Source organism: Aedes albopictus, chromosome 2 (assembly GCF_035046485.1).
Source record: "Aedes albopictus strain Foshan chromosome 2, AalbF5, whole genome shotgun sequence".
In the NCBI taxonomy this organism is placed as follows: Eukaryota; Metazoa; Arthropoda; class Insecta; order Diptera; family Culicidae; genus Aedes; species Aedes albopictus.
Window position 1 is genome coordinate 451367306 of NC_085137.1, and position 17000 is coordinate 451384305.

At 38.8% G+C, this 17000-nt stretch overlaps 1 protein-coding gene and 2 long non-coding RNA genes across 3 annotated transcripts in view; 1 reads left to right on the forward strand and 2 right to left on the reverse strand.

Moving 5' to 3' along the window:
* The window catches only part of LOC109398403 (uncharacterized), a 698553-nt gene that overhangs the window by 267471 nt on the left and 414082 nt on the right, over positions 1 to 17000 (reverse strand). The gene's annotated exons all lie outside the window — the stretch shown is intronic.
* LOC109401136 (uncharacterized) lies at positions 87 to 7374 on the forward strand. Its single transcript, XR_009997276.1, has 3 exons — positions 87 to 288; positions 443 to 603; positions 7188 to 7374. It is a non-coding gene; the product is annotated as an uncharacterized LOC109401136 (long non-coding RNA).
* On the reverse strand, positions 15143 to 16768 carry LOC109401137 (uncharacterized). Its single transcript, XR_002127902.3, has 3 exons — positions 16390 to 16768; positions 16030 to 16325; positions 15143 to 15958 (listed from the first exon to the last, which is right to left on the reverse strand). It is a non-coding gene; the product is annotated as an uncharacterized LOC109401137 (long non-coding RNA).

The window sequence follows — 17000 nt, forward strand, 5'->3', positions numbered from 1 at the left end:
CATGAATATACATGGATTCATGTTTACCCATCTGTCAAAGGCAAACAAAACAGATGCGCAGTTTCTCCGAAGCGGCAACTAACGAAAAAGTAACAATTTCATTGGAAATGATACTTAACACAATTAAAAGATTGTAATTTTTCAGGTAGAGTAAGTGTGAAAATAAGTGTAACAGTGCGTACCGGAACACCACGTCTCCACCGGGAACAGATTCGTCGTCGTCCGTAAGATAATCTTCTCCCTGACTTCGGCAGTGCGTCGTGGCTCTCACCTGAACTCCAATCTCAGGTTTGTATTTACATTGCCTAAGTTTTGAATGGATTCTTGGAAAATCCACTGGATTTAATCCAGAAAGACTTGGATTTACCTTCATTGGCGGGATACCACAAAAAATATAATGTTCTGCGAATAAGCTTCATGTGTGTGTCTGTTTTTTTTGTAGATGAACTAAAGGTCTGCTGCCGAAAAGTTTTCACGATGTGGCAGGAAGAGCTTCTACAAGTTGAGATATCTATAGCAATCCATAGCAGCGTCGGAAGGGTTGGACTCGAGGGAGCCTGGTCAGTACTGGGCAGAACGGTGAAAATCAACTAAAGCAACAAGGTAGGAATATTGTATTTAAAGTACCGTTCACAAATTACGTAACCCTCTAGGGGAACCAAGGTAGAAGAGGGCTAAGCCTACGGCCCATCAAAAATGGATTTTCATACAAAAAAAAGCGTTTAGGATAAAATATGAGGGGGTTAAAAGCAAAGGGGTGTAAGTGACAAAAAAAAAACCCTTCAGAGTAAATGAGGTTTAAAGTTTTTACCAATTTTTCATCCCATACAAAATGTATAGAGTTTCAAACCCGACCAAATTATCTTCGATTTTTTGTATTTTTTTTTATTGATCGTAAAAATAATCTTAAAAAAGTTCCTGTAAACTTGAAATCTGAAGATTGAAAAGATCTGAAAATGGTCCCTTACACCCCTTTGTGTCTAGGACCCTCAATTGTCGATTTCATCGGTACATGCCTAATTAGTGAATGCTACCTAATAATGTTATAAGAAGTGGGGATGGGGTAAAGCACCGACGAAGGCAAAGTTCATCTTTTTGGCATTACGTCCCACCTGGACTAAACCTGCTTTTCAGTTCAGTGTTCTATGAGTACTTTCACAGCGTGTTCCACCGTGCTTAACCCATATCCCAGCGTCCTATAAATAGGACAGTCCTTTCTATGTGAATATCTCCAGAATTATGCAAAATTTTAGAATACTTTCTTCAGAGAAGATGTTCTCCAAATCCATACCTTGCTCATAGTGGACAATATAGTTTGTGACGACTAGTTCACTAGGTGGCGTAAACGATGTTGCAAATATTACATATTGTAACGATCTATGAACTTCATTTCCAATGCGAAAGAAATTTATTTCCATGGAAACTTGACAATGGTTAATGATTTATAGTTCATTTCTCCGGCAGAGTTGTTAATCAATACATACAAAAGTCAGTGTATGTATGATTGTATGTTTATAAGTTTTCACTGGCTGCTTCCTAATGGAAGTACATTGAAAATGAATACTCATTCATAATGTTAATTCAAAAGTGATGAAAATCTAATGGGACTGATATGCGAATGGGGCATTTGCTACGAGAATTTCTTCAGAACAAAGACGGTGTTGTACATGAAATTATTTACATAATAGTATGCGTTGAAGTTTCGTCAAATTTTCTCGGCCTCATAAAAAATTAAACATGAATAAGTAATATTGGATGATCAGTACATAGTGGTCGTTTACAGAGTCGTAGTGTGGTCTAGCGGCGCCCTTGGCAAACCCCTAGAATGGCACTCCAAAATACTTCTCCAATGTTTTTATTTGTCTGCTTCTCGGTTTTGTGTGGCAATGAGGATTCCCTCATTTAATAACTTTGATCCTCCTCTGCCAATCATAGTTTTACATGTGTAGGGTATTGGTTCCCTTATTAAGCATGTGGCTCCCATTTTCATCCTACGAATAACAAAGGATTGATGCGCTGTTTGTTTTCTTTCTTATTTATGTATTTTTTGTTTGAAGAGCATGCATGAAATCAAGAAGAACGGAGTCAATCGGTGCCGTATTTGCTTGTTTTCGAATAGGATGAATATGGGAGCGTGAGATTACTGATGGCACACATACCCTATATCGTGCACGAAAATACTGCATGCCCAAGGAAATGAAGGCAATTTTCTTTACGAAAAGTTCCTGGATCGACCGTTAATCAAACCCGTCATTCTCAGCTGAATACCCATGCCTGTACAGCTGTAACCATGGTGCTGAAGCCATTGCCTGCAAATATACGGCGTATCTAGAGCAATCATTACTTTCCATGCAAATCTAATGTTGATTTGAAGTGGAAATGGGCAATTATCGAGTCAAATTATGATTATACTGGTAAAAAATTGCACATTTCCACTTTAAATCAACCATGCAAAGTAAAGATGCTTATATTCTGGGATGTTCTAGGTATTCCAAACTGTCCTATGGTAAAGTCCTTCAAATCTACAAGAATAATTTTATGTATTTTCGCCACAATTAATAGCATTGCATAACCTACTGAGATCCGTGAAGCTCTTGACATCTACTATGTCATTTATAGACACTATAGGGATATTCCAGGTCAGCCAAACTACCTTGGAGTTCAGGACTTTAGGTCTACACTCGTAACAGTATCCATATCTGTTATACTGAAAAACGCTGCATAATCAACTGCAGTTACAGGAACAATCTGAAGTCTACAAGCTTATTATAAACTTTTGGGACATCTAGGGTCGCCCAAATTGTTCTATAATAAAGTCCTTCAAATCTACGAGAACAACTTTATGTGTTTTCACCATATATACTGCCGTGAATCGCAAGTCAGTCCCATCTGCATTTTGGGCAAAATTGAGTTAATACCCGTTTTTGACCTATCTTCCAATGATCCATCAGCTACGTAAATAAAAATATATAATTTGTTCAGTAAAATCTAAAAACAACACTAAGTCAGATTGTCCCATAATGAAAAGTAATCGCAAGTCAGTCCCATCACGAACTTTTGTACCTTCCAATACAAAATTGATCAATGTTTTTGTTACTTTTAAATTTTCTTCAGTTACTTCTTTACGTTTGAAACAATTTGTGAAAGTTTCACGATGATCGCAGAAGTTTTCAAGTCACGGCAATTTTTTGAAGTTTTTCATATTACTTGAATTCTAAAACTTCAGGGTCCATTTTCTCAATGCCTACTTTTTACATATGGGACTGACTTGCGATTCACGGCAGTATAATAGTATTGTATAATCTGCTAGCGTCCGCGGAGCTCTTGAAATCTCAAATGTCATTCAGAGACACTACAAGGATATTCCAGGTCAGCCAAACTATATTGGAGTTCAGGACTTCAGGTCTAGACTTGTAACAACAGCCATATCTGTTATACTGAGTAACGTTGCATATTTATCCATGGTTACTGGACCGATCTGAAGTCTACTTTTTTATTATAACCCTTTGGGACATTCAGGTTTGTCCAAACTGTTCTATAATAAAGTCCTGTAAATGTACAAGAATAACTTTATGTGTTTTGCCATAAATAATAATATTGCATAGCCTGCTGGGATTCGCGAAGTCCTTGAAAACTCAAGTGTCATTTAGAGACACTACAGGGATATTCCAGGTCAGCCAAACTACCTTGGAGTTCAGGACTTCAGGTCTACACTCGTAACAGTATCCATATATGTTATATTGAGTAACGCTGCACAATCAACCGCAGTTACTGGAGCAATCTGAAGTCTACTTTTTTGTAATAAACCTTTGGGACATTCACGGTCGTCCAAACTGTTCTATAATGAAGTCCTTCAAATCTTTAAGGAAAACTTCATTTGTTTTCATCATAAATAATAGCATAGAATAATCTGCTGAGATCCGTGAAGCTCTTGAAATCTCAAATGTCATTTAGAGACACTATGGGAATGTTCCTTCCAGGTCAGCCAAACTATCTATGAGTTCAGAGCTTCAGGTCTACACTCGTAACATCAGCTATATCTGACATACTGAGTAACGTTTCATAATCAATAGCGGTGACTGGACCAACCTGAAGTCTTCTATATGAGGGGCCCTGAATCAAAGGGGTGTAAGTGACCATTTTGTCGATTTTGAGCTGAGCATAACATAAAATTCTTCAGATTTCAAGCTTTCAGGAACTTTTTTAAGATTGTTTCTACGATGATTGGAAAAATTACAATAAATCATAGAAACTTGGGTTGATTTTGAAGCTCCATACATTTTGTATGGGATGAAAAATTGGTCAAAAACTGTAAACATCATTTACTCGAAAGTGGGTTTTTGTCACTTACACCCCTTTGCTTCTAACCCCCTCATATATTATTATGAACCTTTGGGACATTGAGGGTCGTCCAAATTATCTTGAAGCTTAGCTCTTGATAGTAACAGTAATAGTAATAGTAATAGTTATTCTCACAATGAACTTTGGACTATAATCTGTAATCCCGGTAATCCCCCTGGCATATCATGAGTCATTTCAAGATAGTTTTGAGATATTCCAGATCAACATCACTACCGGAGGCCACAGCTTTAGGTCTACACTTGTGATAATAGCTTTTAGCACTACGTTAAGGTGTTACATAATCCACTGTACTTACCAAAGCAGTTAGAGAAACAATGCGCGTTGTTATATGTTTTTGGGATATTATGGGCTTCATAACAGTAGGTTAGTTGATAAAAACAACCTTAGTAACTTTCAGAAGACTTGCTGGACATGATAGATTACAAACGGTAGCTTTTAATGAAAGAAGTTACCGTTACACCCGTAGACTTTACGATCTAAACTCAAGTATAGTTTGGATGACCCAGGATATCTCAACTGATCTGATATTGTCCATTTATCTTTCAGAAGACTTACTGGGCATGATAGATTACAAATCGTAGCTTTGTATAATGAAAGAAGTTACCGTTACACACACATACTTTAGGATCTAAACTAAAGAACACAGTTTGGATGACCTAGGATACCCCGACTGATCTGATATTGTCTATTGAATTTTCAGAAGACTTACTGGACATGATAGATTACAAATCGTAGCTTTGTGTAAAGAAAGAAGTTACCGTTGCACCCGCAGACTTTAGGATCTAAAATCAAGAACAGTTTGGATGACCTAGGATATTCCGACTGATCTGATACTGTCTATTGAACTTACAGAATACTTTACTGGACATGATAGATTACAAATTGTAGCTTTGTGTAGTGAAAGAAGTTACCGTTACACCCATAGACTTAAGGATCTAAACTCAAGAATAGTTTGGATGACCTAGGATATCCCGACTGAGCTGATACTGTCTATTGAACTTTCAGAATACTTCCTGGTCATGATAGATTACAAATCGCAGCTTTGTATAATGAAAGAAGTTACCGTTACATCCGCAGATTTAAGGATCTAAACTCAAGAACAGTTTGGATGACCTAGGATATTCCGACTGATCTGATACTGTCTATTGAACATACAGAAGACATTACTGGACATGATAGATTACAAGTTGTAGCTTTGTGTAGCGAAAGAAGTTACCGTTACACCCATAGACTTTAGGATCTAAACTCAAGGACAGTTTGGATGAACTAGGATATCTTGACTGATCTGATACTGTCTATTGAACTTTCAGAATACTAACTGGATATGATAGATTACAAATCGTACCTTTGTATAATGAAAGAAGTTACCGTTACATCCGCAGACTTTCGGATCTAAACTCAATAACAGTTTGGATTAGGATATCCCAACTGATCTGATATTGTCCATTTACCTTTCAGAAGACTTGTTGGACATGATGGATTACAAATCGCAGCTTTGTATAATGAAAGAAGTTACCGTTGCACCAGCAGACTTTAGGATCTAAACTCAAGAACAGTTTGGATGAGCTAGGATATTCCGACTGATCTGATACTGTCTATTGAACTTACAGAAGACTTACTGGCATGATAGATTACAAATTGTAGCTTTGTGTAGTGGAAGAAGTTATCGTTACACCCATAGACTTAAGGATCTAAACTCAAGGACAGTTTGGATGACCTAGGATACCCCGACTGATCTGATTCTGTCTTTTGAACTCCATAGACCCATAGACTTAAGGATCTAAACTCAAGAAAAGTTTGGATGACCTAGGATGTCCAGAAAAAATATTCCGCATAATATTCTACCGTTTTTGTACTATTGAATACCAAAAATACAGAAAAACTTAGAAAAAACTCCAGAATAACGCTTGGAAAAATTCCGGCTTCAAAGGGTTAAGGTAAATGTCACGGACTACCTTCGAACAATGCTATTTGATATTCACCATGAGTATCATTGGCATTTTCGAAGATAGTCCGTGACATTTATTTTAAATAGTCGAAAAAGATCGGTTTTCCGTGACTTTCTTGTAGAGCTGGTCTATCCGCACAAGTTTTTCATATACCATATTCTCAGGTTGAGCTTCTAAAATGAACTGGATATGGTTGAATTCAGATATGTCGAAATGGCATTTTCAGCATTGGATATAACTACTAGGACGATCGTTTGGCACAAACTTTGAAAGGTTTCCTCAAGAATGATGAAACTTATAACGTAAAAATAACGCTTGGAATAATCATTGAAATGATAAAACAGAAAATAATTGAAGCAACTTGTATAAAATATATGGTATATTTACAAAAACCATTCATTTCCACATTGAAAAAAATTTATGTATTTTTTTAACAGGAGATATTTAAATGTCAACCAACAGTGATTATATCAAACCTCAAACAAACTGCAATCGATAAATGGAAGTTATCCTAATATATTTACCAGTAAGAATACTGGGCAAATGGATTTTTTTCGAAAAACTGAAAAAGCAAATATATAGGTAATAGCAATATATTATCCGCTTCTAACCTTAGACTTTGTCGGCGCTACTCTGAGGACAACCGCATGCTATGACTCTGACGATTTACTATTATACACAAGGCAATTTCTCAGCTAAATCCTAAAAATTCAAAACTCAAAAAGTTAAATTGATTGGCTTTTGAAAATCCAAAGCTATAATTTCGAATCAATAATTAGTTTGCGCACAGTACCACTAGAAAATTGGAACAAAACATATCGTATCAGAAAGTTTTCACTTATCGCAATTCGTTGATTATTTTATGACTCGTTCTAGGTACTCCCGTCAACCATGGTGGACCAACAACACTGAACACAGAAATCATCAATCAACTACAAGAAGTACTAGCATCTGTATATATAGCATCCCCTCCCATCTGTTATAATCAATGCCTTGTAATATTTCTTTCTTTTTTAACATGTGCACAAATATTAATAAAAAAATCTGCGGGGGGTGGGGCGTTTGACTAGTCTCTGTAATTGATCCAAAAATTCCCCGGAAGCTGGCAAACTCACTGGTAAAATTCTTGGTTGATCTTGGTTCACCTAAGAACATCTCAAGTAGTGCCAGCTAAATTGGCTTTGAGTTAAAAATTTACATAACGCTTAAAAGTTAGTGTTTTATTTTTATTATTATTTTTATAACTTTAATCAGAACTCTCAGTAAGCAGGTTTACCATTTTCTATGTAAATGAGGTTTAACGCAAAACACTTAGAACTTATAAAACTACCTATGGTGTCCATAAGACATTATTCCAATATAGGCGAATTTGTGGCTAAGAAAGTTCACCCTGTCCTCCCACATTGCGAGGTGACGCAAAACACTTAGAACTTATGGAATTACCCATGGTGTCCATAAGACTTTCTTCCAATATAGGCAAATTTTTTGCTACGAAAGTTCACCATGTCCTCCCACATTGCGAGGTGACGCAAAACTTGGAACTTATGGAATTACCCATGGTGTCCATAAGACATTATTCCAATATAGGCGAATTTGTGGCTAAGAAAGTTCACCCTGTCCTCCCACATTGCGAGGTGACACAAAATACTTAGAACTTATGGAATTACCCATGGTGTCCATAAGACTTTCTTCCAATATAGGAGAATTTTTTTTTGCTAAGAAGGTACACCATGTCCTCCCACATTGCGAGGTGACGCAAAACACTTAGAACCTATGGAATTACCCATGGTGTCCATAAGATTTTCTTCCAATATAGAAGATTTTGTTGCTTAAAAAGTTCACCCTGTCCTCTCACATTGCGAGGTGACGCAAAATACATAGAACTTATGGAATTACCCATGGTGTCCATAAGACTTTCTTCCAATATGTAAGATTTTGTTGCTAAGAAGGTTCACCATGTCCTCCCACATTGCGAGGTGACGCAAAATATTTAGAACTTATGGAATTACCCACGGTGTCCATAAGACTTTCTTCCAATATTTGTTTCTAAGAAGGTTCATCCTGTCCTCCCACATTGCGAGGTGACGCAAAACACTTAGAACTTATGGAATTACCCATGGTGTCCATAAGACTTCCTTAAAATATAGGAGATTTTTTTGCTAAGAAGGTTCACCCTGTCCTCCCACATTGCGAGGTGACGCAAAACACTTAGAACTTATGGAATTACCCATGGTGTCCATAAGACTTTCTTCCAATATGTAAGATTTTGTTGCTAAGAAGGTTCACCCTGTCCTCCCACATTGCGAGGTGACGTAAAACACTTAGAACTTATGGAATCACCCATGGTGTCCATAAGACTTTCTTCCAATATGTAAGATTTTGTTGCTAAGAAGGTTCACCCTGTCCTCCCACATTGCGAGGTGACGCAAAACACTTAGAACTTATGGAATTACCCATGGTGTCCATAAGACTTCCTTAAAATATAGGAGAATTTTTTGCTAAGAAGGTTCACCCTGTCCTCCCACATTGCGAGGTGACGCAAAACACTTAGAACTTATGGAATTACCCATGGTGTCCATAAGACTTTCTTCCAATATGTAAGATTTTGTTGCTAAGAAGGTTCACCCTGTCCTCCCACATTGCGAGGTGACGTAAAACACTTAGAACTTATGGAATCACCCATGGTGTCCATAAGACTTTCTTCCAATATGTAAGATTTTGTTGCTAAGAAGGTTCACCCTGTCCTCCCACATTGCGAGGTGACGCAAAACACTTAGAACTTATGGAATTACCCATGGTGTCCATAAGACTTTCTTCCAATATGTAAGATTTTGTTGCTAAGAAGGTTCACCCTGTCCTCCCACATTGCGAGGTGACGTAAAACACTTAGAACTTATGGAATCACCCATGGTGTCCATAAGACTTTCTTCCAATATGTAAGATTTTGTTGCTAAGAAGGTTCACCCTGTCCTCCCACATTGCGAGGTGACGTAAAACACTTAGAACTTATGGAATCACCCATGGTGTCCATAAGACTTTCTTCCAATATGTAAGATTTTGTTGCTAAGAAGGTTCACCCTGTCCTCCCACATTGCGAGGTGACGCAAAACACTTAGAACTTATGGAATTACCCATGGTGTCCATAAGACTTCCTTAAAATATAGGAGAATTTTTTGCTAAGAAGGTTCACCCTGTCCTCCCACATTGCGAGGTGACGCAAAACACTTAGAACTTATGGAATTACCCATGGTGTCCATAAGACTTTCTTCCAATATGTAAGATTTTGTTGCTAAGAAGGTTCACCCTGTCCTCCCACATTGCGAGGTGACGTAAAACACTTAGAACTTATGGAATCACCCATGGTGTCCATAAGACTTTCTTCCAATATGTAAGATTTTGTTGCTAAGAAGGTTCACCCTGTCCTCCCACATTGCGAGGTGACGCAAAACACTTAGAACTTATGGAATTACCCATGGTGTCCATAAGACTTTCTTCCAATATGTAAGATTTTGTTGCTAAGAAGGTTCACCCTGTCCTCCCACATTGCGAGGTGACGTAAAACACTTAGAACTTATGGAATCACCCATGGTGTCCATAAGACTTTCTTCCAATATGTAAGATTTTGTTGCTAAGAAGGTTCACCCTGTCCTCCCACATTGCGAGGTGACGTAAAACACTTAGAACTTATGGAATCACCCATGGTGTCCATAAGACTTTCTTCCAATATGTAAGATTTTGTTGCTAAGAAGGTTCACCCTGTCCTCCCACATTGCGAGGTGACGCAAAACACTTAGAACTTATGGAATTACCCATGGTGTCCATAAGACTTCCTTAAAATATAGGAGAATTTTTTGCTAAGAAGGTTCACCCTGTCCTCCCACATTGCGAGGTGACGCAAAACACTTAGAACTTATGGAATTACCCATGGTGTCCATAAGACTTTCTTCCAATATGTAAGATTTTGTTGCTAAGAAGGTTCACCCTGTCCTCCCACATTGCGAGGTGACGTAAAACACTTAGAACTTATGGAATCACCCATGGTGTCCATAAGACTTTCTTCCAATATGTAAGATTTTGTTGCTAAGAAGGTTCACCCTGTCCTCCCACATTGCGAGGTGACGCAAAACACTTAGAACTTATAGAATTACCCATGGTGTCCATAAGACTTCCTTAAAATATAGGAGAATTTTTTGCTAAGAAGGTTCACCCTGTCCTCCCACATTGCGAGGTGACGCAAAACACTTAGAACTTATGGAATTACCCATGGTGTCCATAAGACTTTCTTCCAATATGTAAGATTTTGTTGCTAAGAAGGTTCACCCTGTCCTCCCACATTGCGAGGTGACGTAAAACACTTAGAACTTATGGAATCACCCATGGTGTCCATAAGACTTTCTTCCAATATGTAAGATTTTGTTGCTAAGAAGGTTCACCCTGTCCTCCCACATTGCGAGGTGACGCAAAACACTTAGAACTTATGGAATTACCCATGGTGTCCATAAGACTTTCTTCCAATATGTAAGATTTTGTTGCTAAGAAGGTTCACCCTGTCCTCCCACATTGCGAGGTGACGTAAAACACTTAGAACTTATGGAATCACCCATGGTGTCCATAAGACTTTCTTCCAATATGTAAGATTTTGTTGCTAAGAAGGTTCACCCTGTCCTCCCACATTGCGAGGTGACGTAAAACACTTAGAACTTATGGAATCACCCATGGTGTCCATAAGACTTTCTTCCAATATGTAAGATTTTGTTGCTAAGAAGGTTCACCCTGTCCTCCCACATTGCGAGGTGACGCAAAACACTTAGAACTTATGGAATTACCCATGGTGTCCATAAGACTTCCTTAAAATATAGGAGAATTTTTTGCTAAGAAGGTTCACCCTGTCCTCCCACATTGCGAGGTGACGCAAAACACTTAGAACTTATGGAATTACCCATGGTGTCCATAAGACTTTCTTCCAATATGTAAGATTTTGTTGCTAAGAAGGTTCACCCTGTCCTCCCACATTGCGAGGTGACGTAAAACACTTAGAACTTATGGAATCACCCATGGTGTCCATAAGACTTTCTTCCAATATGTAAGATTTTGTTGCTAAGAAGGTTCACCCTGTCCTCCCACATTGCGAGGTGACGCAAAACACTTAGAACTTATGGAATTACCCATGGTGTCCATAAGACTTTCTTCCAATATGTAAGATTTTGTTGCTAAGAAGGTTCACCCTGTCCTCCCACATTGCGAGGTGACGTAAAACACTTAGAACTTATGGAATCACCCATGGTGTCCATAAGACTTTCTTCCAATATGTAAGATTTTGTTGCTAAGAAGGTTCACCCTGTCCTCCCACATTGCGAGGTGACGTAAAACACTTAGAACTTATGGAATCACCCATGGTGTCCATAAGACTTTCTTCCAATATGTAAGATTTTGTTGCTAAGAAGGTTCACCCTGTCCTCCCACATTGCGAGGTGACGCAAAACACTTAGAACTTATGGAATTACCCATGGTGTCCATAAGACTTCCTTAAAATATAGGAGAATTTTTTGCTAAGAAGGTTCACCCTGTCCTCCCACATTGCGAGGTGACGCAAAACACTTAGAACTTATGGAATTACCCATGGTGTCCATAAGACTTTCTTCCAATATGTAAGATTTTGTTGCTAAGAAGGTTCACCCTGTCCTCCCACATTGCGAGGTGACGTAAAACACTTAGAACTTATGGAATCACCCATGGTGTCCATAAGACTTTCTTCCAATATGTAAGATTTTGTTGCTAAGAAGGTTCACCCTGTCCTCCCACATTGCGAGGTGACGCAAAACACTTAGAACTTATAGAATTACCCATGGTGTCCATAAGACTTCCTTAAAATATAGGAGAATTTTTTGCTAAGAAGGTTCACCCTGTCCTCCCACATTGCGAGGTGACGCAAAACACTTAGAACTTATGGAATTACCCATGGTGTCCATAAGACTTTCTTCCAATATGTAAGATTTTGTTGCTAAGAAGGTTCACCCTGTCCTCCCACATTGCGAGGTGACGTAAAACACTTAGAACTTATGGAATTACCCATGGTGTCCATAAGACTTTCTTCCAATATGTAAGATTTTGTTGCTAAGAAGGTTCACCCTGTCCTCCCACATTGCGAGGTGACGTAAAACACTTAGAACTTATGGAATCACCCATGGTGTCCATAAGACTTTCTTCCAATATGTAAGATTTTGTTGCTAAGAAGGTTCACCCTGTCCTCCCACATTGCGAGGTGACGCAAAACACTTAGAACTTATGGAATTACCCATGGTGTCCATAAGACTTTCTTCCAATATGTAAGATTTTGTTGCTAAGAAGGTTCACCCTGTCCTCCCACATTGCGAGGTGACGTAAAACACTTAGAACTTATGGAATCACCCATGGTGTCCATAAGACTTTCTTCCAATATGTAAGATTTTGTTGCTAAGAAGGTTCACCCTGTCCTCCCACATTGCGAGGTGACGCAAAACACTTAGAACTTATGGAATTACCCATGGTGTCCATAAGACTTTCTTCCAATATGTAAGATTTTGTTGCTAAGAAGGTTCACCCTGTCCTCCCACATTGCGAGGTGACGCAAAACACTTAGAACTTATGGAATTACCCATGGTGTCCATAAGACTTCCTTAAAATATAGGAGAATTTTTTGCTAAGAAGGTTCACCCTGTCCTCCCACATTGCGAGGTGACGCAAAACACTTAGAACTTATGGAATCACCCATGGTGTCCATAAGACTTTCTTCCAATATGTAAGATTTTGTTGCTAAGAAGGTTCACCCTGTCCTCCCACATTGCGAGGTGACGCAAAACACTTAGAACTTATGGAATTACCCATGGTGTCCATAAGACTTCCTTAAAATATAGGAGAATTTTTTGCTAAGAAGGTTCACCCTGTCCTCCCACATTGCGAGGTGACGCAAAACACTTAGAACTTATGAAATTACCCATGGTGTCCATAAGACTTTCTTCCAATATGTAAGATTTTGTTGCTAAGAAGGTTCACCCTGTCCTCCCACATTGCGAGGTGACGTAAAACACTTAGAACTTATGGAATCACCCATGGTGTCCATAAGACTTTCTTCCAATATGTAAGATTTTGTTGCTAAGAAGGTTCACCCTGTCCTCCCACATTGCGAGGTGACGCAAAACACTTAGAACTTATGGAATTACCCATGGTGTCCATAAGACTTCCTTAAAATATAGGAGAATTTTTTGCTAAGAAGGTTCACCCTGTCCTCCCACATTGCGAGGTGACGCAAAACACTTAGAACTTATGGAATTACCCATGGTGTCCATAAGACTTTCTTCCAATATGTAAGATTTTGTTGCTAAGAAGGTTCACCCTGTCCTCCCACATTGCGAGGTGACGTAAAACACTTAGAACTTATGGAATCACCCATGGTGTCCATAAGACTTTCTTCCAATATGTAAGATTTTGTTGCTAAGAAGGTTCACCCTGTCCTCCCACATTGCGAGGTGACGCAAAACACTTAGAACTTATGGAATTACCCATGGTGTCCATAAGACTTCCTTAAAATATAGGAGAATTTTTTGCTAAGAAGGTTCACCCTGTCCTCCCACATTGCGAGGTGACGCAAAACACTTAGAACTTATGGAATTACCCATGGTGTCCATAAGACTTCCTTAAAATATAGGAGATTTTTTTGCTAAGAAGGTTCACCCTGTCCTCCCACATTGCGAGGTGACGCAAAACACTTAGAACTTATGGAATTACCCATGGTGTCCATAAGACTTTCTTCCAATATGTAAGATTTTGTTGCTAAGAAGGTTCACCCTGTCCTCCCACATTGCGAGGTGACGTAAAACACTTAGAACTTATGGAATCACCCATGGTGTCCATAAGACTTTCTTCCAATATGTAAGATTTTGTTGCTAAGAAGGTTCACCCTGTCCTCCCACATTGCGAGGTGACGCAAAACACTTAGAACTTATGGAATTACCCATGGTGTCCATAAGACTTCCTTAAAATATAGGAGAATTTTTTGCTAAGAAGGTTCACCCTGTCCTCCCACATTGCGAGGTGACGCAAAACACTTAGAACTTATGGAATTACCCATGGTGTCCATAAGACTTTCTTCCAATATGTAAGATTTTGTTGCTAAGAAGGTTCACCCTGTCCTCCCACATTGCGAGGTGACGTAAAACACTTAGAACTTATGGAATTACCCATGGTGTCCATAAGACTTTCTTCCAATATGTAAGATTTTGTTGCTAAGAAGGTTCACCCTGTCCTCCCACATTGCGAGGTGACGCAAAACACTTAGAACTTATGGAATTACCCATGGTGTCCATAAGACTTCCTTAAAATATAGGAGAATTTTTTGCTAAGAAGGTTCACCCTGTCCTCCCACATTGCGAGGTGACGCAAAACACTTAGAACTTATGGAATTACCCATGGTGTCCATAAGACTTTCTTCCAATATGTAAGATTTTGTTGCTAAGAAGGTTCACCCTGTCCTCCCACATTGCGAGGTGACGTAAAACACTTAGAACTTATGGAATTACCCATGGTGTCCATAAGACTTCCTTAAAATATAGGAGAATTTTTTGCTAAGAAGGTTCACCCTGTCCTCCCACATTGCGAGGTGACGCAAAACACTTAGAACTTATGGAATTACCCATGGTGTCCATAAGACTTTCTTCCAATATGTAAGATTTTGTTGCTAAGAAGGTTCACCCTGTCCTCCCACATTGCGAGGTGACGCAAAACACTTAGAACTTATGGAATCACCCATGGTGTCCATAAGACTTTCTTCCAATATGCAAGATTTTGTTGCTAAGAAGGTTCATCCTGTCCCCCCGTTTGATTTTACTGGAATGTCAACTATTGAGGGAAATAACAATGCAGTTTTATTTCACTTGAACGCTTGAATGTTCAAGATTTTATTTATATATTAGATAATAAATGTGCGCCATGCCATTGAGGCCTCATTTATGTTGCAGAACTACAAAATGATTTACTTTTTCAAAACTGGACATTTCGGCAGAGTTCAAATAAGAATAGTTTTATACATTGAATTATGTGAAAAGTAATTTATACATGTACACCTCGTCTTGTTTTCTCAATCTTACATGATATATATAAACAGATGTATGTAATTCTGATGAAACACGGCATATCATGTTGGAATGGTCGTCACATAACAAGGAGGCCTGAATAACAATAACAAGAAGATTGCTTTTGTTGATACTTTGGAAGAGGCCATCATGACTTCGTCCATGAAGCAAAAAAAATCATTTATCATCATCAGCTCCTAGGGGCACTAACCGGCCAGCGCAGGTATTCGTATCGTTTCGGTGGAGGGGTACCATTCCTCCACGATCATACCCTACTAGGTACATACTACAGGTTATCTTCACATTTTCGGTATTCTTGTTCCTGCGATTGGTGTGTTACTTTGGGATTCGGGAAGTGGATGTCAGATCTGCTCGGTTGGTCGTGACGGAGCAATTGATTGCGGCGGACAATCGCGAAAATGCCGCCGCGATTCACCTTTGGCATCGGTTCCAATGCCGGACAATCACGTGCAGTTTTCGTGTGAAGCGTGGGAGACGATGGCTTCACACGAAACCAGACCCGGATGCCACTCTTTTCTTCTGAAATATAAAAAAGTTTAATCTAAAAGTTGTATTATTAACATAGGTTTTAGCGTAAATTAAATACCTACCTTCATTATTGACAAATTTGATATTTATACGGCGACCAATCCGAACCCAGATTAAGCTGCTCCCCAGTCGCCTCACCGGAACAGATGGAGGTTATCGAGCATCGAGAATAGGGTCTTCTTGATAATCGACCAGTAAGCGGTACTCACACCCTTTTTGTGTCTTCTGGACAGCTACATTTCCGGCGTTGTTCTCGTTCCCGACTGCTACGCACTCTTTTTACAAGCTCCCGTTTGGCCGATGTTTTCACATGGATCACGTTCAGTCAGGAGGTACTTCTTGACGGTTGCTGATCAATCTAAAGAAACACGATGTTGAATTACAACTTTAGGCATGAATAATAGAAGCACCACACGACATACCTGTTTTTCTCCTGCGGAAGCTTCAGATTATTACTGATGGGTTCTTGAATTTGAACCTCGTTCGTAAAACGTCTTTTAGTCGCATCTTCCTACTGTTACAGTACAGCGTTGGTCCCCCACTTCCTATTTCCATCCGCAATGGTGTTCTCTTCGTAAAACAAACACTCAAAATCTACACAATCGCGATTTTTTCGTCGAAATCACTCGCGAATCAAAAGAAATTTTCAAAAATTTCACTCTATTTACGTTTTTGTTTTTGGTTGTTGTGATCGTGACTCCGGTGATGGTGTTGATTTGCCGACGCAAGAGCTGTCAAAATGTTGCTATAGCAGCATTACCGTACTGCACCATTTTCGGCACTACATGATATTTGAAATGATAAATATAATAAATTTTATACTCATTTTAAACAGAAAATGTCACATAAACTTTCTTTTTATAGAAAAAGAGTGCAAATTGAAAACAATGCGCTTAAATGTGGTCTAAAACTTTCATTCAAAGTTCAATCAGAAGCAAAAACATATAAATTAAATTCTTCCCTAGATTGGGACAATCACTGTAAAGTTGTTTGGTCGATAGAGTCGCCATCTGTTGGAGTTTGATGGAACTTT